The sequence below is a fragment of the Geotrypetes seraphini genome, chromosome 1 (assembly GCF_902459505.1).
Source record: "Geotrypetes seraphini chromosome 1, aGeoSer1.1, whole genome shotgun sequence".
Classification (NCBI taxonomy): Eukaryota; Metazoa; Chordata; class Amphibia; order Gymnophiona; family Dermophiidae; genus Geotrypetes; species Geotrypetes seraphini.
This window is the reverse complement of record NC_047084.1, coordinates 240812428-240836269: the sequence shown is the minus strand read 5'-3', so window position 1 is coordinate 240836269 and position 23842 is coordinate 240812428. Positions and strand designations below refer to the sequence as shown.

Genomic DNA, 23842 nt, shown 5'->3' with positions numbered 1-23842 from the left:
ACACAGCAAAAACGCCACCAGCAGACAATCAGGTTTACAAGCAAACTCTGTGGAGGACTGTGTTCTGATGTCCTCCACGGTCACAAACGAGATTCCTCCCATCCCCTCAGAACGCCCCCCAAACTCCCCAACACCCCCCCCCATCTAACAGAGAGAACTACCATGCACAAACAGTGTAATAATATCAAGCAGGTAAAGCAGAGTACCATTTATTGCGTAAATTTCTGAACAAGACATATGACCTGACACTGACAGTGTTTCAACTATTCCCTGCCTCAAGGTTATTTGTATTCTTTAAAATAATGCATCCAAATGTAGAAAAATCCGATGTGGTGTGTCCACTCCTCATACTTGCATAAATCTCCTCGCTCTTGCATGAAACTCTCAAAATGGCGGATAACTGTTTCAGTGCCATAACTTAGTCATAATTTGAGATTTCAATATCCATGTGAACATGCCGGACATTTCCACTATTATTTCATTCTTAGACTTCATAATGGAATTAGGATTGGTTCAGCATGTTTCTGGGCCAATTCATGTCACAGGACATACGTGCACTTGATTTAGTTCTGTCAAGACTCACCTCTTTCTAATTTTTCTGCCCATCCTTTGGTTTAGATGGATCATTTCTTGCTTACGTTCTGTGTTAAATTTCCTTTGGATCCTATTTGCCCCTGAGCAATTGAAGGCCTTTGAAGATATAAAAAAGAATTGGAAGTTGATAATAACTAGAAGGACTGTAATTAAGAAGTAAGCCACAGCCTAGCTGTGCCTATTATACCTCTAATGATTTAAATTCTCTACTGATCTCGTTATTTTTCTTGAATGCCCTCCTTATAATCTGTTTGTGGTCTAAGAAAGGAAGAAGTTAACACTGTTACTACTATAACAGTTTGATAATGTATTTTTCTTTTTCTGTATCTCTGAAGCAAGTAGTAGCATGGGAATCGTGTCAATCCACCACAGCTATTTTTTGTCAAGTCCTAGGTAAAAGATCACCATCAGGACCCCTGAGGAAGGCAAAACATTGCCGAAACATGGCCCATATAGGGTCCTGTTCACACAGAATAACCCGTGTATAATAAACATATATGGTGTGAATATGGACACAAGTTTTTTATTAAATGATATTTTATAAATAAACATTTGCACTACAAATCTCCTGTATGTCCAGGATCATTTGTTCCACTGTCCTTGTTGTTGGTCTTACCAGAGTTGTTTTGGAAAATTGGGCCTTCTCTTCCTGTTTTGTTTTTGATGAAAAATTGACATACAATTAAGTGGTATTCTCTGAAAGGCATTTCCAAGCTGAGCACCATTTATAGAATGCGCTTAGTGCTGGGATTCCTATGCCTAACTTAAGCATGGATCTTCTCTAAAAGTGTGCATAAATCATTGGAATGCCCATGACCTGCCCATTTTCCTTCCATGGCCATGCTCCCTTTTTGGATCCACACACTAGAATTTACACATGCCTCTAGAATACGCCTAAAATGATGCATGCATAAATTCTAATTATTGTCAATTAAGTGCTGATAATTGATTTTACCACCCAATTATGAGCACTGATTGGCTCATAATTCAATTAAGTTACATGGCCCAAATTTGTGCACACAATTCAGAGCTCTGCATATAGAATCCAGGGGTAAGTGCCCATATTCATTCTTTATACTTTACTTGTAAACAGTTTATATTGAAGCCCTTGCACTGCATAAGCAGCATATCAAAAAGCACAACAGTTGTCAAACAGCTGTACTCCTGTATTAGGCAAGATTGACTGCGGTAAGACAATAAACCACAGCAGTTATCTGTGAGACATAATCCTGATGGGGCTCTCCGTTTCATCAAAGCCTTCTTCAGGAGATATAGTAGTGCTGCTATGTAACTCATTTCATGCTGTAGGCTGCTGCAAAATGCCTTGCTCTGTAAATGAGAAAGTGAAAGAATTATACACCCAATGTGGTAGCAACGACATGAGTGCAATGAGCTATGGAAAAGTAGCCCACTTCTGATGATAGTATGACAAGATGAATGAACAAGTAGATTGTTTTTATTCACTTACCCACAAATTACAACAGATGGTGAAAGTGGGCCCCATTCACGTCTATACACCTTTGGGCACGTTGGATCATGTTGGCTGATACTGCTTGCGCCTCTTCAACAGTGATGCTGCGGATAGTGTTCGTGACGTTTTCCTTGAGTTCATCCAGAGTATGTGGATTGTTGGCGTACACTTTCTGCTTTAAATTTTGCACATAGCCTTCCAAAACAAAAAGACAATCCAACGGATCTGCAGTAAAAAGTCAAACAACCAAAACAAGGAGAACAACTGCAGATACGATGTTCAAGGTATAAAAGTCTTACCTTTATTGAGAAAATACAATGTAGCATTCCAGGGAGAAGACCATCTTTCTGGTGCCGGTATTAGAGACAGGGTACTTTTCCGTGGCCCACTCTGTATAATCTACCAATTCAAGACAAACATACCATGTGCAGCACAAACACGAGTGCTTATTGTTTCTCGTTATTGTAAAAGTTTCAAAATGGAGATGGATTATAAACAAAATGCTGTCACAAATCCTCCAATGGCAAGGAGAATAACATACCTGGTCCAATCACAAGGGGACAACACAAAGTATAGTTTGAATTTGACACGTATTCATTGAAAACCTAACATAATGTCAAAAAAAGACTGATCATTGTTCATTTCATGGGCTCCTCAGACTTTAGCTAGTGTATCTACCACTGCCCATGTTGGAGTAATTTCAGTCTATGATCTCCACCTCATATACTATCAGGGATATGCTCAACAGCACAGCAAACAACTTAGTGCTTCAACTTAGTAAAATGAGAAACTAGAGGAGCTCCTGGATGCTCACGGACAATACAGGATCTATGTTCATCTATCCATATATGGTTTTCCCCACATACAGTTTGTTACATAAGCATTTCATTACATATACTATACATATACTATACAGTACATGCAACATACTATATCTCCCTTGCCCAGTAACCATGATAAAACAACTACAAACAATACAAAACACAGCCCTAAGACTCATCTATTCGCTGAAAAAATATGACCACATCACAGAAGCATACCATGTCTCACACTGGCTCCCAATACAAGCCAAAGTACACTTCAAATTCCACTGCCCACTATTTAAAGCTATAAACGAAGACAGCCCAACCTGCTGGAACAATCGACTAATTCAATCCACCTCAATCATACACAGGAGAACCCACACAATATTCACACACCCGCCAACCAAAAATGCCAAATGAAGAAAACTGTTTGACAACCTACTGGTCACTATAGCAGCGAAACTGGACAGACAGCTCACCAATCTGCTGATTTTGACCACAGACTACAAAACCTTCAAAAAAGAAACAAAAACCCTACTCTTCAAAAAATACATAAAACCAATATAAAACAACCAGACATGTCCCAAACTCCTCCTGCAATACTATCTACTCCTTAGCAAATTAGAAAAGGTTCAAACTATTCCTTAAGTACTTCTTATTATCTTAACAATATGTACTTCTTAATATCATAACAATTCTTGTGTAATTCGCCTTGAACCGCAAGGTAAAAGTGGAATAGAAATCGCTAATGTAATGTAATATACAATGTAATCTGTTTTGCAATATGTAGATGATTTCAACTTGTACTGTTTGCATTTGAAGGGGCTGACAAATTCTTCAGTTTCAACAGTCATAGCACATGTTTTACAATTACCACATTTCCTGTGACCACTTAACGACTGACTAGACTCATCTGGCATACTTGCTGACACAGATAATATTGCAGAACTCAATAGTCCTTTTAAATTTTGTGTCCTTGAAATAGTGATACAGATCCTTTCATCCTGAAAAACGGGATAAGTTCTCATAACATCCCAATTCCTTTTAATATTTTTGACCACTACGTCCAGGGCTGTGCTGGGTCTTCATTTCTACAAGATCTAGGGCTCCTTTTACGAAGGTGCGCTATGGTTTCTAGCGCACGCACAAAATTACCGCACGCTATAGCGCGTGGTAGCTGAAAGTCTACCGCCTCCTAAAAAGGAGGGAGTAGAGACTAGCGCGCTTGGGAATTTAACGTGCGCTATTCCGCGTGTCATGGCCCTAGCGCACCTTTGTAAAAGGAGCCCCTAGTGTTCAAAAGAAGCAATTCAAGTTGTTCTTGGCCCACTTATAGGCTGTCTTAAGAACCTTGTCAGAATAACCTCTTGTAGACAGATCTGCCAATAATATTTTTGACTACAATTTTAAATCAGAATCTTTAGTACAAATTCTTCTATAACTCCAACATAGTGTTCCTATCAATAGGTTTTTTTATACACCTCGGTATTGAATGAATGGTCACAAAAACTAATTTTAATATCCACAAAATTAATAACCTCCTTAGAAAATGTAAATTGAATGTGATATAACTTATCCACATACCCACCCATATCATAGATACATCATCATTGTGTGCCACAAAAATTTTTTTCTTGCAAAAGATTAATAATAATAATAATAATAATAACAACTTTATTCTTCTATACCGCCACAATCTTGCGACTTCTAGGCGGTTTACAATCAAGAGTGCTGGACATTCAGCGAAATACAATAAGTAGATATTCAGAGGAAATACAGAGATCAGAGACCTCAGGAGGCAATAGTATAGAAATACAATTTGCTGAGTGAAAATGTAATATGTACATTTAGTAGGTAATGTCCCTTAGGACCTGTTGGGGATAAATAGCAACGTAAAGTTACGATAAGATGAAGATAACAGATTATATTTATAACAGTGCTGTAAGTTCAGGTGGAATAGGGAGGTGGGAGGGAGAGGGAGAACTACTGAGAACTACTGTAGATCCAATGCATTTTATATTTGGACATGTATGAGTTACTTGGTTGTATATGGATGTTGTTTAAAAATACTATCTTGGAAGTCCAGACCAGATGAATTTCTACATATTAAAAAGGCAAAAAAAAAAATAAAGCAAATAACAGTGACCATGATTAAAAGATGATATGAAAGAGACTACAAGAACCAAAAGAGCATCTTTCAAAAAATAAAAAAGGGATCAAAATGAAAAAAAGAAATGAAGCAACATATGCACTAGCAAATTAGATATAAAGCATTGATAAAGAACGCTAAAGCAAATATATAGAGAAACTTGCCACCAAAGTAAAAACATTATGAGTAATAACTTTTTCAGGTACATCTTAATCAGAAAACCTATGAGGGAATATGTGGCACCATTAGATCATCAAGAAGCAAAAAAGGGCACTCGGGGAGGACACGGCCATAAACGAACAGACTGAATGAATTCTTTGCTTTGGATGGCTCTCCAGGCCCTCATGGACACACTGTGGGGTGAGGGCCAGCTGGTGATTGAATATGTGTCTCCTGTAGCAGAGGCACAGGAGCACCAGAGCCTTAGTCTCCCGGGAAGGGGGGGGGGGATATCTAGGCTCCATCTTAGGGACATTTTGCTGTCCTATCTTGTCCCTTCTTTATTTTGCCACTACCTACCTCTCTCTCTCTCTCTCACACTCTTTCCGCTCTTACACACCCACACTCTCTATCACACACTTTCTCTTTGTATCACACTCTCCTCTCTTGCTTTCTCTACGCTCACTACCTCCACTATGTCTCTTCTACTCTTCACTCCCACAAGGAAGTTTCTCCACGTGTAGCGCTATATATACACATTCAGCACATCATAAGAATGTGACGTGTTGATGTCATCGCTGACGTTCTCTATGCTGAGCAATATTGCAGACATTTTCTGTGGCATACTTTTGACATGCGTCGGTGTTTATCATCTAGATCAGGGGTGTTAAAGTCCCTCCTCGAGGTTCCGCAATCCAGTCGGGTTTTCAGGATTTATCCAATTAATATGCATGAGATCTATTAGCATACAGTGAAATCAGTGCATGCAAATAGATGTCATACATATTGATTGGGAAAATCCTGAAAACCCGACTGGATTGCGGCCCTCGAGGAGGGACTTTGACATCCCTGATCTAGATGCTGCTTTTCCAGACGTATATCTCACCGATTTTTGAAACATGCCATACATTTTTTGTGTTTTTTTGATTATACAGTAGCTGCTGACTTTTGAGTGACTTCCAGGAGATGTCTATTTCCATTCTTGGACATTATATCAAAAAATGCCCCTCCACGTTTCTCTCTCTCACACTCTATAGTGGGATTTTGATCATTCTTAAGTTTACCATCTTTATTACCTGTTCATCCTTTTACTAGCAAGTAAAGATATAAGCTGCATACTGGTAGCTCTAATATTTAATAAGAATTCGGTTAATCTGCTAGTTCTTTAAAAAAATGTTGGAAGATATTTCTTTGTGTAGTACCTGCCACTATGAGAAAAATGATCATTGTTATAAAGACAGATATCAGTGGCCCACAAAATCAAAACTCCCTTCATTATGAGTAAGAGCTTATTTTTTTCATAATGGCATCATATAATTACAGAGCATGTTCTATAATTAAACAGTATATTAAGTCAATCTAAAAAGAATAATTAACTCATAGAGCCTGATTCATCGAGTCCTCTCTTTTGTTATGAATCTATAGGCAAAGATCTTGGACCCTCTTGTACTTAGCCGTGGTAGAAGTTTCTACCATGGCCATAGGTGTTAAATGCTCCATCGCTGCTTTGAAGCTTATAGGAATTCTTTGAGCATCAGAGCATTTAGCGCTCTGGGCTGTGGTAGCAACCTCTATCTACTGTGGCTTATTAAATGAGGTGGGAGGTGATGAATCAGATCCTTAATGGACTTTTTATCCCAGCAAATGAATAATTAAAGGGTCTGTGAGAATGACTTTAAAAGAAATATGGAGAGATTATATGTTTTTAAGGTACAGTATACCAAAACTATCCTCCCCCCCTTTTTTTTTTTTTTTTTTTTACAAAAGCACACTAGTGTTTTTAGAACTGGCCATGGAGGTAACAGTGCCAATGCTCATAGAATTCCTATGAGCAACGGAGCTGTTACCACCGCAGCCAGTGCTAAAAACACTAGCGCACTTTTGTAAAACGGGGGGAGGGGTTATATATTTTTCTTAATAAGCTTGGGACTCGCTAGATAAATGAGATATCAGGAAAAAAGTATGGAAACAAATCTATATGAAAAAAAGGAAAAAAAAACACCTTAAACAATTTAATGAACAACATAATTGTGACAGAATTATATTATAGGAAAAGAGAGAGATCTGTAAAGATAGATTCAATAAATATAGATGTGATTAGGATTACCATAATTTTCTCTGGGAAACCTTGGGCACATGACCTCACCCTGCCCCGCCTAGTTCTGCCTCAGTCCCATTCAATTCTGCCTCCAGCTCTGCCCCATTCCACTCCAGCACTGCCCCCCACAAAGCCTCCTCTCGTCTTCCAGACGAGCTCCAGCTGTTTCTAGAGGGCTTGGAGCATGTATGGATGTGTGTGACATAATCCACATATACTCAGAGGCCCTCCAGATGCGGTTGGAGTTCATCAGGGCTTTCCAAAACCCAGACAGGGCTTTCCAAAACCCAGACAAATGAAAGGTTTTGGAAAGTCCGTCCAGGAGCCCGGCCAGTTATCTAAAAAGAGGACATCTCTGGGTTTTCCCAGATGTCTGGTAACCCTAGATGTGACTCCCCTGAAGAGTGCCTCTGCTTTAGAGCTTGAGGCACAGGATTCTTTGGGGAGTCACTAAGTATGTACATGTGTGGATAGAAGAACTATGTAGGAGGAGTTGGAGGCCCTAAACCAGAGTAGAAGAGGAGATAAGGATAAAAGGGAGAAGAGTAGGATCAGGGCTTTTGGTCATCCTGAGGGAGACTCCTGAATGTGCTGACAACTTGCAGAGGGAAAGTCTGTGTAGGGTTGTTAAAAGAGCAAACAACAATGTGTTTCAATTTGGTGGGAAGATACCATGGTCCCGGGCTGAAGAGCGATGGTGGGCCCTGGAATAGCTCACTGAGAGAATAAACTGAGACTTTGCCCTCCAGAGGGTATCAGGAGAGGACAGAGCAAGGATTGTGTGGAGAGCCATCTCAAGGGATAACTGTGAGAGTGAGAGACCCTGCTTAAAGCAGAGCCTGTGTGGAGTGTTTTAGCTTGGTGGGAAAGAAGAGAGGTCTTGAACTGAAGGAAGAGGGTGAGACCTGGAGTGGCTCATCACGTGTACAAAAGGAGTTGTATGAAGATTGGGGAACATAATGAAAGAGTTCTTTATTTTGACTTTGTCACACACAGCTTTGAAAACAGTTTCAGTATTCTGAGAAAGTGAACTGTAAATAGTTGTGAATTAAATCTGCAATGAAGTTTCAGTTATCAATTGCACCTTGGTCTTGGTTAGACAATGAAAAGAAAGGGGAATGTGTGGCGCAGTGGTTAAAGCTACAGCCTCAGCACCCACGCTGCTCCTTGTGACCCTGGGCAAGTCACCTAATCTCCCCTTTGCCCCTGGTACATTAGATAGATTGTGAGCCCACTGGGACAGATAGGTAAAATGCTTGTGTACCTGAATAAATTCATGTAAACCATTCTGAGCTCCCTGGGAGAGCAGTATAGAAAATTAAATAAATAAAATAAAGTGTGGACTGAGTGTGATAACTGAAAGCCCCTGGAAAAGTATCCTCTGGCCTACCAGATCATATCTGGCCCTGGTCTATACCAGCTTCAAACAGAACTTTCTCTTTTTATGAATCCTGGTCACTGGTCCCTGACCCAAAGAGCTAGCTGATGCCCATGTCTGAGTGTGAGTGAGACCAGGGTTGCACAGATATGGATATAGATACAGTATATAGAAGCAGAGATAGAGCCAGATAAATGTGCAGTAGAGAGCTCCTAAATTTTGTTTAGCAAAAACCTCCAGTGAGGTATGTAACCTTTTGACACAGAATGATACCGTAGATGAACAAACCTATTGGAGGGAAACTGAATAAATTGAGGGAAATTGAATAAATTGAGGGAAATTGAATAAATACCAAACCATTGGGATTAGTATTGTTTTTGGCTCCTGCTCCCCGGCCACTGTGCCACTATGGCAAAGGGACCAAGCTTGGGCTCTGTTCTTTCCAATTAAAAAATAACTAAGAAGTAGAAGGCCTCTGGCTATTCAAACCATTGCATATGGAAGGGGCAGAAGAGAAGCACATCTAATAAAACTGATGTATTTGCACACAGGGAAGCTGGAAAGGGAAACCAGATAAGTACCCTTCCTCCTAGGAAGGCAGGGGAGAAAGAGTAACAAGAGCAACCCTGAAAAGAAGTAGGTACCTAAAAACACTCCTAGGAGAAACTCAAAGACAGAGAGAACCCCAGTATATATACAATATCATATATTTAATACATTGCACCCCTTATGTATCATGTTACAGTTCTTTGTTGTTCATATCTGTCTTTGAATACCTTTTTTTTTTTTTTTAACTTTATATTTATTTCAACATTGTTTGTAAACCGCTTAGACTTAGGCCCTCTTTTACAAAGGTGCACTAAGCGTTTTAGCGCGGATTTAGTACCTGCTAAATCACTAACTGCTGACGCATCTATAGAATAACATGCACGCGTTAGCGTTTAGTTGCGTGTTAAGCACACACTAATATTTAGCGTGTGATAAAAAACTTAGTGCACCTTTGTAAAAGAGGGGGGCTAATGATAGGCAGCATATCAAATTAAAATAAACTTGAACTGTGCATCCGAAGGCTCATAAAACACTGCAACCTAGAAGAGAAATTCAGATCAGCTGGTTTCTAGAAGTGGGGTCCTGAGAAGGAAAAGCTATATAGGAATTTTAACCTCTACCCAGGCAGGGGGTTCAAAAGGAAATCTACTAAAGATTCACAGGTTTATGAACCTACATTCTTGCCACTATCTGTATAGAGGGATCCTTTAATTAAGGCGCACATACCAATTTAGCTTGCACTAACTGATTTAGCGAGCGCTACCCGATTTAGTGCACGCTAAAGATTAGCACGCGCTAAATGCTAAGGTGCCCATAGAATAATAATAATTAGTTTATTTTTGTATACCGCAATACCACGAGCAGTTCAGAGCGGTTTACAGAGGAAGAGACTGTACACAGACAGCGATGTTACAGAGCAAAAGTTTCTAGTTATATTGGTAAGCCGGGAGTAGCTAGGTCTATCCAGAAGTGTTTCAGAGTAGAGAGTTGCGCAGGGACAGAAATCGTCCCCATCAGGATCCTCTCCGTCCCCACCCATCCCCGCAAGGAATTACCTCCATTCCCGCCCGTCCCCATAAAGAGCAGCAATTACATCTGACAGGATCATCAATTCCACAGTTTCTTTTGCTGTTTCCCTTGTGGAATCTCTTTGGTGGAACCCTTTTTTTGTTTTCTGTTCAGGTAATTAACTTATAAACCCCCTCTTTTACTAAGGCTGATGTGTCCATTATATTATATGGACGAATCCTTCTTCCAAAGCCTTCCATCCCCGTGGGAGTCCCGTTGGCTAGAGGGGGATCCCCGTGGGAGTCCCGTAGGCCAGAAGGGGGTCCCTGTGGGAGTCCCGTGGGTTATGGGGGGGATTCCCGCGATCCCCATTCCCGTGCAGACCTCTATTTCAGAGAAGTTACAAGGCAGGAAGGAGTCAGAGGAATTTGTCAAAGAGATAGGTTTTAATTGATTTCCTGAAGGCTTGGTAGGAGGATGAGTTGGAAATGAGGGTGGTTAGACATTTATTCCATTTGCCTGCTTGAAATGACAGTGATCTATCAAGGAATCTCTTGTAGATACAGCCTTTCAGGGAGGGGAAGGCATTACGTGTGCAAGTGGTGCCTGGAAATTCAAAGTGATGCGAGAGGTAGATTGGGGATAAACCGGTTATGATTTTGAAGCAGATGCAGGTAAACTTGAAGATGACCCTTGCCTCCCTCGGCAGCCAGTGTAGTTTTCTGCCATACGGGCTTATATGATCGGATTTTTTGAGACCATAGATGAGACGGATGGCTGTATTCTGAATGATTCTGGGCACCTTAGCATTTAGCATGTGCTAATCTTTAGCACGTGTGCTAAATTGATTAGTGCGCCTTAGTAAAAGGACCCAAATGTGTACAGTGCTGCGTATGTCTGGTAGCGCTATAGAAATGATTAATAGTAAACCATTTAGTTCAGAACTGTATTTTTTGGCCTGGCCTAACTTATTGGATGAAAGGAGAGTGTTGAGTGGGTGAATTTAGTGTTCCTTCAGCTTCCGTTTTTACTGGTTTTAGCTCTCACTTCCCTATAAAATCTTAACTTTACTAAAAAAAAACAAAAAAAAACAACCCCAAACAAACTGCCCTGATGCTAACCAGGCTAACAAGAGTTACATAGATATAAGATATAGATACATAATTAGATTGATATGCACCTGTTAAACTAGGAAGGAATAGAAAAGCAAGTTCCATGCTAAGTCTTAACTTCAAGCAATGGTGAACAGTCTAGTCCATAAAGCTGATTTTCTGCTCTCTGCATTATGACAGCTTGATTATCACATGCAAAATCTAACTCCAGCAACTACTTTTCATCAAACAGCAAATATAAAGAAGAAATATGTAATTCTGCACTTAATTTCAGAAAGTTTGCTACCACTAGAAATTGTCAAGTTGAAGTTGAAATAAAATCATATTAATGTCTGCTGCAAGAAACTTAATCTCTACAACAGATAAATCATAATACCAGAAGGCGGAACAGTGATATTACTCTTCAAGCTTAAGTTCATTAGGATGCCTGGAAGTGCATATTAAAAAAAAAAAAAAAAAAAAAAAAAGCAGTGGCTGTTTTGATACATCTACAATTTCTATGAAACTGTACAGAAACTTTAAGTCAATCACTAGTTTTGAGTAGGTGTGCATAAGTATTTGTTCATTATCTACATAGTCTTATTACCAGATTTCATATACTGTATCTGTGGGCTGGCAAATCATTTTGGAACCTCCCTAGAGTGGAGACATAAGCAGACTGAAAATATGTGAAGCAATTTTGTGACGGGGTTGAAGTTATGTAGTACAAATTGCATTTACTAGAAATCATTCTGCCTTGCATTAGCAAAGGCTTTCTTTCAATTTGTCTTAACATACAGGCTATTTTGAATGGCCAGCTTAGTTGTATGATATGCCTGCTTACCCTGTTTCGATGAAAATAAGACCTATCCCGAAAATAAGCCCTAGCATGATTTTTAAAGATGCTCCTAATATAAGCCCTACCCCAAAAATAAGCCCTAGTTAAGATCAACCCCCAAAGCCCCCCCCTTGAATGTCCCCAACACTCCCTGACTCCATTCCTGCCTGATTTGCCAAAAAAAATCTGACTCGTTGATTCAGCAACCCCCACCTCGGTGAGACCTGACATACCTCCGCTCCAAGGCCTCCTAAAGCAGCAGTGATGGAAATGCTCTGAACGGGCTGCTTCACGGCCTTCCCCGCTGGAGCCTGCCCTCTGCCATATCACTGACCACTGCTGTTTTTGGAGGCCACAGAGCAGAGGTATGCCAGTTTCACAGTGAGAAGGTCTGTAGGTTTCTGCTATACTGGGGGATAGCAGGGAGAGATAGAAAGATGCTACACAAGGAGATGGGTGAGAAGGAAGGAAAGATTCTACACATGGGGGGAAGGAATGAGGAAAAATTGGGGGGTGGGTAGAGGAGAAGAAGGGAGAGATGATTGTTGTACATGAAAAAAATAAGACATCCCCCGAAAATAAGCCCTAATGCATTTTTGGACCCAAAATTAATATGACACTGTCTTATTTTGGGGAATTTGTCCACATGGATCATATAGTTAATTTCATGTTACAGAAGGCAAACTCTATATTTGTAATAGCTGTAGGCAGCTAATACAAAAGGAGTTAAATGTATGAGCTGTCTACTTATCTAAATACATGCCCCAAGAATGCCTCTTTTTAATTAACCATGTTCTCCACAAACAGTACTTCATAACATATTCACTTATAATTTTTACTTATTCATTGGTCTTCAGAAGTGCCAGATCTTTGTCACAAAATTTCCATTGATCGGGATGGTGTGGAGCTAAAGCAGAAGGGGGGGGGAGCTTTTTCTTGATACAGCCTTCGGGCGAAACATGTCGGAATGACAGGTCCTTTCCCGATAACTATTAACAAAGGGAAAACTCGGAAAATGCAGAAAAAAAGATAAGTTGAAAGATTATTTATTTACTCAAGTATAGAAGCACTAATGCACTTTATATAAAACATAACAGTCTGATGAGGAGGCTAGTGCCACATAGTATTTGGCCACTCAGACCAATTGGTTAATACTGACACTTCTGAAGATCAATGGATAAGTAAAAATTATAAGTGAATATGTTATGAAGTACTGTTTGTGGAGAACACGAGTGATAGCATAACAGTACAAAGGACTGTTGTACACTTTTCTTTTTAATTAACAGCATGTAAATTGTGCTGGATGATGTGGAACAAGTAGTTAGCATAGCTGAATTTAAAACAGGTTTGGACAGGTGTGTCCAAGATGGCAGCATGACACTGGTGTGTGATGTGAAGCTCTCCTTGAGGCTGTTACTTGCTGTTTTTATTACTGAATTTCCTGCCTGGCCTTGGTGCCTCACACTAAGAGCACAGGATGATTAAGGTTGTCCCCTTGCCGGCCAGGTCATCCTCCCCAAGTACAGTAATGGATTAGTGCTACACTACTGGGTCTGTAGCATTTGAATCTGTGGTGTTGATCCTGTGTTGCAGCATGGCGAAGGAGCGCCTGCTGCTTAGGGGGCATGATGTCAGTCTTTTCAAGTTTCAAGTTTATTATGGCTTGATATACCGCTTTAATTACCAATGCGGTTTACATCATACAGAATTTATTTAAAAAATGATTAAAAATCAGGGAAAGGAACATACATACTAAAAGATTCTATTGACAAAACATTTAACAAAAGGGAAATGGGTATGGTTACAGTATTTAAAATAAAAAGGAGAAGGTAAAGGAAAAAATGTCAGGGAAAAGGGGTTGTCCGGAATGAACCTTAGATCTAAATCTCAAAAGAGTCTTTAAAGAGAAAAGTTTTAAGATTGGACTTGAAATTATTTAAATTAGTTTCCTGTCTTAGGGTTGTGGGGAGGGTGTTCCATAATGTTGTTGCAACTACTGAACACATGGTTTTACGTGTTGTGTCATAGAATAACTGTCGAAGGGAGAGGATAGTAAGAAAATGCTGTTGCGATGATCGAAGTGATTTTGAGGATTTGTACGAAATCAAAAGTCTCTCAATGAACAAAGGGGAGTGATTGGTTTGAACTTTGAAACGCTAGAAAAAGAGTTTTAATGTAAATCATATTTATTAAATTTCAAATGCAAAAAGAGTTTTAAATGTAATTCTGAGTCTAGCAGCTGTAGCAGCAATGAAGGCCAAGACTTGTGTCCCAGTAGTGGATTATCCTTTACATACGTTTCGTGAAAAAACAAAAAGTGAACAACTAAACTTAAATACAAAAAGTGAGTGAAAAGCTCACGAGGTGGGGTGTCAGATATGACCAATCCAAGCAATAGTGCTTTCAGAGGTCTAGCAGTTCTTCATTCATCCCCCTCTGTCCTCATATATATAGAGTAATTTTTTGAGTTTTTATATTCATATGTGTCTTCTTTTGTATGACAATTTTATATATATATATTCATGTGTGTATTCAAAAAGGTCTATCTTATAAGAACTTATCTTCAATTCATGATAGGCATTGATAGAGCATGTCTTATGTTCCGACATTCACTTAGTGCTCCCCTCTGCCCCTCTGCTCACCTCGTGAGCTTTTCACTCACTTTTTGTATTTAAGTCCAGTAGTGGATTCACAGGCCTTGTGCTGCCTGAGGTTTATACATCTATGGAGTGTGTGAGAGCTCGTGGCTTCTCTCTGAGGTTACCTTATTTCCTTTTTTTAAGACATTACAAGATCTAACTGCCACGGTGAAGAAATCAACAGAGGAGGTAGCATCTTTGGTATCTAAGGTAGATAATCTTTCAAAGACAATAGATATAAAATGAATTCTACTACCCAGTTTTGACAGCTGCATGGAAAGGTTAAAAATCTTTAAGACTTTAAGAATTCAGAAGTTAATGATAGACTGATATTGCAAAGGAAAATAGAACAGATTGAAAACTTTGATAGGCGTCTTAACCTGCGATGTTTTTACTCCATCAAAATTACAAAAACTAGGCGACACTCAATGAAGGAAATATATTTTGTTTGTTCTATAACTTGTCATGGGCATGGTAGTGCAGGGCAGTCTAGCATGCTCGTATCCCCTGGCAAGACCCAGAAGTGGACCTGTATTCCTTGCCTAGATAATGCCAGGACATCCTAAAGCCACACGGGGGTAAATGAGATGGTCAAAATTAGAGGTTCACAAAGTAACAGGAGAGAGCAACACCTGAGCCAATAGAATTGAACAACAGAGCCAGACCCACAGTTGAGACTTATGAGAGAAAAGGGAAGCCTTTGCTGGCAGTGCCCCATTACACCCTTGAGAGGGAACTTAAAGGCAAACCTAATGTTTTCAAGGGGGATGACTTAGGGGAGAGCACCAACCTTCCTGAGAATACGGATATGAAGATGATTGAAGCTCCTGAAGGTGCTGTGCAGTCTTCACCAGGGAAAACCCTTCCCATGGAAATTGCTAAGGACTGTGAAGATAGCATTCAAAAAGGAGAAGGAGGAGAAATCCCATGGAAGGTTGTTGGGTTTGTTTGTTTTTTGCCAAGTGAAAGGTTAGAACTGTGAATCTGCCCTTTTTTTGTTTAAAGTTTTAAAGAAAAGGGTTTTGTTTGCTGCCCTGTGGAAAATGTGCTGCAGTACTTCAATCTATGCCCCAAGGAGGGGGAGGGGGTTAGGATTACTGAAAGGATACAGTGCGGGTGGGTGGGAATTGAAAACCTTGGGTTTCAATTCTATTCCCCTTCTGCCCTGAGCTGGAGGTGTTGTTACAGTCTCTAACACTAATTTGAGAGAAGGCTGAAGGAGGGAAAAGTTAAACTGATGCAGTAAAAAAACAAACAATCCACTTGTATCCATTCTACATCACTCAGGATTTTGTAGACTTCAATCATATCTCCCCCTCAGTCGTATTTTTTCCATGTTGACTCACTTGATCCATATTTATCTCCTCTACAACTTTGGGCTCCTTTTACGAAGGTGGGCTAGGGTTTTACCGCGCAGAATAGTGTGCACTACAGTGCCGCGCGCGCTAGACCTTAGCGCCAGCATTAGTTCTAGAAGCGTAGCGCAAGGTAATTTCCTGTGTGCGCTAAAAACCCTAGCGTACAGTACCTTAGTAAAAGGAGCCCTTTGTCTTGATGTGGTTTGTTCCCAGTTATTTGAAATTGATTTGGCTCTTAATCTTTCCAAATCCATTGGCTGCTGAATCACTAGTAACAAACAATTTTCTCCCTTTTTTTTTTTTTTTAATTCTTTTTCTTACCCCTATTTTCTTTTGTACTTTATTCTCCGTTGTTGTAGTTTCTTTCTTCCTATTTTTTTATTTTATTTTACATTTATAAACTTCCCTGAGGCCAAAGAGTATAAAGGTGGTATATAAAGGTCTAATAAAGGTCCCAACCCAATATCCAACACTCTATTTACCTTTAGATCTCTCTAATACTCTTTTATCTACCAAACGTTATCTAAAACCCATAATTTCACCCTATTATTATCTCCTAAAGACCTCCACTTCCCTTTGGTAACTCTTTACCCAATATATATTACCTTAAAAATTATATGTCATCGCTTATTCTATTCCTTAAAATTTTGAATGTAATTTTGTTTTAGTTTGGATGTAATCTGCCTTGAACCGCAAGGTAATGGCGGAATATAAATCACTAATGTAATGTAATGTAATAAACATAAACTAGAAAAAAAATCTTTGTAAATGTGTGGTAATGTTCTTAGCATTTTGGAGAGGGCCACTGTGCCAATAACATAAAGAATACATGGTCAGTAATGTGTGATGTGATTAGCTTTTCTTCCTGAGTGGCACTTATCATTCTGTTATCTGCCACTAATAACCTTCACACTACCTGTAAGGCACAGCCCCCATCTCAACACAGTATTTTCCTCATTAATTGTTTAATGTGACAATTAGCACATAGTAACGTACAGTAGGTGAGCACTAAAGACATTAACACAGCTGTATGAGGCCTTTGAGGTAAAATGTTATTTATTAACATATGATCTTATGTGTGAATTTTTAGAGGGGCCAACATGGTGGCTTGACTGTCGACGGCATTTGTTTTAAGGCTGCTTTTACTAAGCTGCGATAGCGGTTTTAGCGCGCGCTTAGCACGTGCAGAATTGCTGTGCGCGCTAGACGCCAACACCAGCATTGAGCTGGTGTTAGTTCTAGCTACGTATTGCGGTTTTAGCACGTGCGGCAATTCGCACGCTAAAAATGTTATCGCAGCTTAGTAAAAGGAGCCCTCAGTTTAGTTTAGTTCGTTCCTGTTAGCATATCCATGTAAATGTGTGGTACGTTACCTTGGAAATAAGTATGTACTCTTTGTTCCAGATCAATTGAGATCTTTTTTGGACCTTAAGAATCTCTCTGGGGAAAGGAAAGATAGTTGAATGTTTAATTGGAATGGATTGTCAAGCGAGTAAGTAGCCTTTGCTTCTTATGATTCTTTCTGTTTGTTTTTCTCCTAGTTACTAGACCTCTCCTCTAAATCTTGTAGTCTAAGGAAGATTTAAGAAAATTTTTATGAATTAATTTTTCTTCTTGCTGAACAATATTCTTATCTGCTGTTCTGTAACAAGTGTTATTACTTGTAATAATTTGCAATATATAAATAAATAATTTAAAAAGTATGAATTTTTATATACTGGATTAATATATTCACAGAAACCACAACAGTGTTTATAGTTGATTGTTGACAGACCAAATATAATAACCAAAGTCTTTAAGACTTTGGGCCTGTTTTACAAAGCCGCGCTGGCGGCTGCCACGCGGCAACAGTCCCGAAGCCCTTTAAATCTCTATGGGCTTCGGGGCCGTTACCGCGCTGCAGCCGCTAGCGTGTCTTTGTGAAACAGGCCCCATGAAAGTAGTAAAAACAAACTACAGTTTGCACTATAAAGGTCCAAAATATATGTACTAATATATATATTTAATAGTTAGCTGCACAAATGCTGTTTATCTGAAATGCACTAGGACTAAAGAGAGACACTCTCTTGAGGTAGCTCATTTGCAAAATCTATCAGGCAGTGCTTATGAAGCCTGGCATCTGAAATATGATTTTTTTTAGGGGGGGGGGTGAACTTATTAGTGGACTATGTAAATAAACCTGACAGTAGAAAAAGTAACACTAGATAAGCAATGCATCAAACTGATAATGCAACACCTCTCTTGGAGATCAGAGACTGCTTCCTGCTCTGCGCATCACCTGAAATCAGAGTTCTCTTGACACTACCTGCTGTGCCTTCTCTTATTTTTTGTACTTTGATAACTGAACTGTCACTTAATTGAATTTATGTAGCTAACAAGATAAGGGCAGTATGTGCTGTGATGGTCAGTTCTGAAGACTTCATGCTGACTTGACGTATATCCTCGGGAACCTTCCACTGAATGGTACTCGAAGTTCACTGAGAGATTCTATGTCTCTGATCTGATCTCTGATCAGATGAAGAAGGATTACCTTTGAAAGCTAAGCTAACCGTGCTCTAGTTAGTCCAATAAAAAAGGTATTACCTGAATTATTTTTGTTTTATTTATTTTTATTTCTACATATTATCTTTAAAACTGATTAATAACTAGAAAGAGTTTGCTTGTAAATATTAAAAATGTACACATATAGAAGTGTTATTTCATAGAGTACGATGTATGCTAGACTTGGAAATACATACACACATAGATATACTAATGAGCAATGCATTCTTTACCACATGATAAAGGATTTAACTGGTAGGTACTACCGGTAATTATTTATTACACCTTCAAAATGAAGTTATCATGGCCGTGACAAGTCTAGGATAGTTGCCTATACAAATATGATAAGAAAAGCTCATGGGCACATTAATTTGGCCAAGCACGCATAAAATCATAATATGCACTAATAAATAAAAGCATAATATAGATTAAATCATCTAAAACATGACATACAATAATACAGTGAATGGCTACATTCTAAAAAAAATTAAAGGTTCAAAAATACATAAAACAGTTGCATAAAAGATGATATTAATAAACCATGCATTACAAAAATGAAGTATATGAGGTGCTACCCAAAAGTTCAGGAAATTCACCGTCTTCTTTGAAGTAGTCCCTTTGAGAATGTATACAGTACAGCGATCCTAGCATTTTACCCATGGGTCCATGCATCTATGGAAGTCATCTTGGGTGAGTGCGTGGAGGTCCTCCTGCGATTCTGCCTGGATCTCTTCAATTATGTTAAAACGGCACCCTTTCAGTCGTAATTTCATTTTGGGGAATAGGAAAAAAATCACAGGTTGTAAGATCAGGCAAATAGGGAGGGTGCGTAATCACTGTAATGTTTTTGGAAGTCAGGAATTGTCGAACAACGAGTGATGTCTGAGTGGGCGCGTTGTCATGGTGGAGCAACCAATTTTTGTTTTTCCACTTGTCTGGGCATTTGTGCAGAATGCTCTCACTCAACCGCTTCAAAACCTCACAATATGACTGTCCTACTATCTAACAAACATCATGGATAGTTTGCCCACGATCTGCAAGGATAATCTCACAAACGTTTGCTATGGTTTTGGTGTTGTGCTTGTTGACGGTCGTCCAGAACGGTCATCGTCGTGGACAGATGTTCGTCTGTCCTTGAAACATTTGTACCAAAGAAAGGCTTTGCTTTGGCACATGGCATTATCTCCAAAGGCTTCCTGGAGCATACGATGGGTTTCTGCAGCAGTTTTTTTTTTTAAGTTTGAAACAAAATTTGATGCAGATTCTTCGCTCAGTAAAATCCGTCATATCAAAATCCGCCGAGTCACTAAAACACAACCTTAGAAAATTGCACAGAACAAAACAATGTGACCACTCAGCTGCACGCCTTTTGGCACACTGATTCACAAAGCATACTGCTAGACACCTCTAGTGGCATTCTATATCCAGTTTGCATGCGCTGTTCACATTCCCCAAACTTTTGCCCTCGTACACTTCATCTAAGGGCATTGTAGTGAGCAAATGTCTAATAGTTCATTCAAATTAATTGGACAAAGTATGGTGAGTGAGGTGATACCAAAAGAAACACCTGCTAAAAGGTAATATAAAGAACCATACACAAAGGAGCAGAAAAGATATTCATAAAAGCAAAAATTTTTTAAAAAAATCTTACTTACAAATAAGCACTCTCTTCAGTGTGCAGCAGCAGCAGCAACAATTCCAGCCAAATCAAGATTCAGTAAATGGCATCACTGGAACACAAAAAGTACAGAAAGACAAAATGAACTTTATTCTAAAAAGTACGTAAAATACACACACAGCATGACTTCAGCAACTCATGCTTTAGCAGACTGTGGGAAACAGCCTTTTAATGTGTCCTCGATGTAATGTATCATAAAAACTAATTGATTTTACACTTTGGTTTTGGTAATATTATCATTATATTTTTGAGTAACTGAATATTTTATTTATTTATTTAATACCACATAAAACTATGTGATTAACATATTGGTTACATACCTATTATCTTGATCGCCCTTTGATCACCCACATATAATACAAACAGTAGATAGACACAAAATTCCCATCACTTCAAGGTAAATGACGAAAAATCAATACATTCAACAATAAAACTGCAGAGAACATTGAATATTAAGTTTAATCATACATTGTTGTTTAATATACTGTACATATATGCTTGATTTTTTTTTTTTAATTTGAAGTCTTTTAACCTGTATGGGTACTCTTGGGGCTCCTTTTACTAAGATGCGCTAGCTGTTTTAGTGCACGCTTAGTGCGTGTAGCAATGCCACGTGTGCTAGACGCTAATGCCTCCATTGAGCTGGCGTTAGTTTAGGGCGTGTTGCGCAAGCTAAAAACACTAGCGCACTTTAATAAAAGGAGCTCTTAATGTTTTTTTGAAAGTTGTATCTATTTGACCTCTTACCTTTTCTGTGCACATGAACAAGCTGTTCCCCCCTCCGCCCCTCCCCCCCAAATATGGCTGAATCTTGCTTTTGGCTGGAACTGTTGTTGCTTCTGCTGTGAGGAGAGTGCTTTTTTGTAAGTAAGATTTTTTTAAACATTTATGAATATTTTTTCTGTTTCAGCGCTAAAAACATCTTTGGTGCTTTTGCAAAAAAAAAAAAAAAAGTGTGTGTTTGGGGGGGGGTTGGTTAATTTGTTATTCCATACTGAGTGAGGGTGGTTCTGTGTCCTGTGATAGACATGGGGCTCCTTTTACTAAGGTGCGTTAGGGCATTAACAAGCGGAATAGCGTGCACTGAATTGCCAAGCGTGCTAGACCCTAACGCCAGCATTGAGCTGGCATTAGTTCTAGCCGCGTAGTGCGTAGTAAAAGGAATCCATAGTTTTCTGTTAGCATTGACCAGCCTTGTTTGGTGAAATGCAACAGGCATGGTTCCTGGGAGCACCTTGAATAAACCTGATTGACTGTCGATCTTTATTTGTTCCACATTGGATTCTTTGGTGGACTGCTTGCCTTGTTGTTTTGTTACAAATTAACATACATGAAGTGGAACGTACCAGAGGAGTTACAAGATTTGGTTGTTTATACATACATATGGGTTAAAGTTGGACGACAAACCCCCTCTTCTACGAAACTGCGATAGCAGTTTTTAGCGCTGTGAGCCATGCTGAATGGCCTACACTGCTCCCGACGCTCATAGAGTTCCTAAGAGCATCGGGATCAGCGCAGGCCATTCAGCGCGGCTCTCTGCGCTACAAACTGCTAGCGCAGTTTAATAGAAGAGGGAGATAAAGTGAGGCAGTTAAGAGGAGTTGCAAACTTTGTTATTAATATAGACATATTTTGAATAGTATTACTGCTTTACAATGCATTTGAACACTTTTATAAATATATACAGTATATGCATGGAAAGGGTTTGAAGTTAAAGTCCTGGGCAAGTATGTGGGAAGGGAAGGAAGGGAGAATTTGTTCAGAGATGTTTGGGGCTTGCATAGAACTAAAACTGTACACTGGCACTGGTATGGTAATCTTTGTTTTGAATTTTATAATAAAAGAAATACAAGTAGAAATAAAGAAGTAATGAAGAAAACAGGTAAATAAATGGGGGTGAGGCAGGGGGCAAGGCTAAGGGACCCAGTGTACTTGTGTGCCTAGGGGCCCTCAAATAATTAATCCTGCCCTGGTAGTGGTGGTGGTGGGGAGGAGGTATTTGTTGCAGTGCCTTAATAAACAGGCAAGATAATTCATCTGGGATAGGACTGGGGAGAAGTAAATAGTTCATATAAGAATCTTTCAGTTCTCTTCCCAGTTTCTATTCTGCCCACCTATCTTCACAGTCACTGACTAGATTAGATCTGTTCTTCAACACTAGCTTTTACTTACAATAGTATAAAACAGTTCAGACATAAATCTTGTGGATGAAGCTCATATTTATAGCACGAACACAAGAAAGGTTAAGTAACTGAAAGTAAAAGAGAGCGTGGTTGTAAAGGTTAGGAAAGAAAAACTGAAATCCCAAATGGCACATAACCGGGCCCAGGTCGCTCAATGAAAAATGATTGATTTTGTTTGTTGGTGCATGCACTCCACCTCTCTTGCTCTGGATTAGGAAGCGACAAGCTCCCCTTCTTTTATTTCTGCCAAGTGTTTTTCCTGCTAATTCAATAAGGTTTTCTGGGTAAAGCCCCACTCCTGACCTCTCTCTCATTTGTTAACTCTTAAAACAGCCTCAGCAGATGGAACAGCAGTCTGTGCCCTCCTCATCAGGCTTTAGGCCAACTCGTCTGCGACAAATCAATACACAGCGTACCTTTAAACATGAAATGCTGGCAGTACTTCACATTGGCTCCTGGTTCTCTTTAATACTTTTAACCACTGAAATGATAACATAGCAGATGATGGCAGATAAAGAGCTCTGTGGTCCATCCAGTCTGCCCAACAAGATAAACCCCTAGTATATTATTGTAACATAGTAAAAGACAACAGATAAAGACCATCCAGTCTGCCCAATAGGTACATGCATTCTAAAGCCATGATTAAATTAAATTGTATTTTTTTCTTTGATATTTCTGGGCCATGGGCCATAGAAATCTGCCCAGTAGTGTCCTTAGGTTCCAGCTACTGGAGTTGCTGTAGAAGCTCACTCCAGCCTTTCTTTTTTTTTTTTAAAAAAAATTATTTATTTTTTCATTATAAATCAAGCATTAACTTGTACAGAAAGGAAATTGAAGCAAAGAAAAAAATAAAAAATAAAGATTACATACTAAAAGAAATCAAGTATAAACTTAAATTTCAGCTCAAGTCCTCAAAAAGGATCCAAGATGGGTAATGAGTGAGTATTAAAGAAAATTACATATAGTAACAAAAATAGCAAGCTAGTTGGTTGAAACTAGGGCATCCTTTCCTTTTAACACTCAGATCTCATCTTTCTCCAAGCGTGACGTTGACAGTTGGAAAGGATCAAAGAAAACAAATTTATGTTGTCGATAATGTGTTACACATTTGCATGGGTGACGTAAGTAATAAGTCGCCCCCCAGAGCTGTAACACTAGGTTTCATCAGCAAAAATTCACATCTCCTTCTCTTTGTGTCTTTAGCCACATCTGGGAACATCTGTATTTTACAACCTAAGAATTATTTTTGCTTATTCTTAAAGAAAAGTCTCAGCAACCAGTTTTTATCTGGTGCGAGAGCTACTG

General features: G+C 39.2%; 1 long non-coding RNA gene across 4 annotated transcripts in view; it reads left to right on the top strand.

The window, feature by feature from the left end:
- Positions 1-23842, top strand: part of LOC117353493 — a 97196-nt gene that overhangs the window by 9978 nt on the left and 63376 nt on the right. For 2 of the 4 annotated variants that reach the window (XR_004537970.1, XR_004537962.1), the window contains one exon: positions 17540-17627. This is a non-coding gene — a long non-coding RNA (uncharacterized LOC117353493). Of the gene's footprint in view, positions 1-14935; positions 14988-15580; positions 15712-17539; positions 17628-23842 lie in introns of those variants that run through there. The other 2 variants (XR_004537974.1, XR_004537973.1) reach the window with 2 other exon arrangements.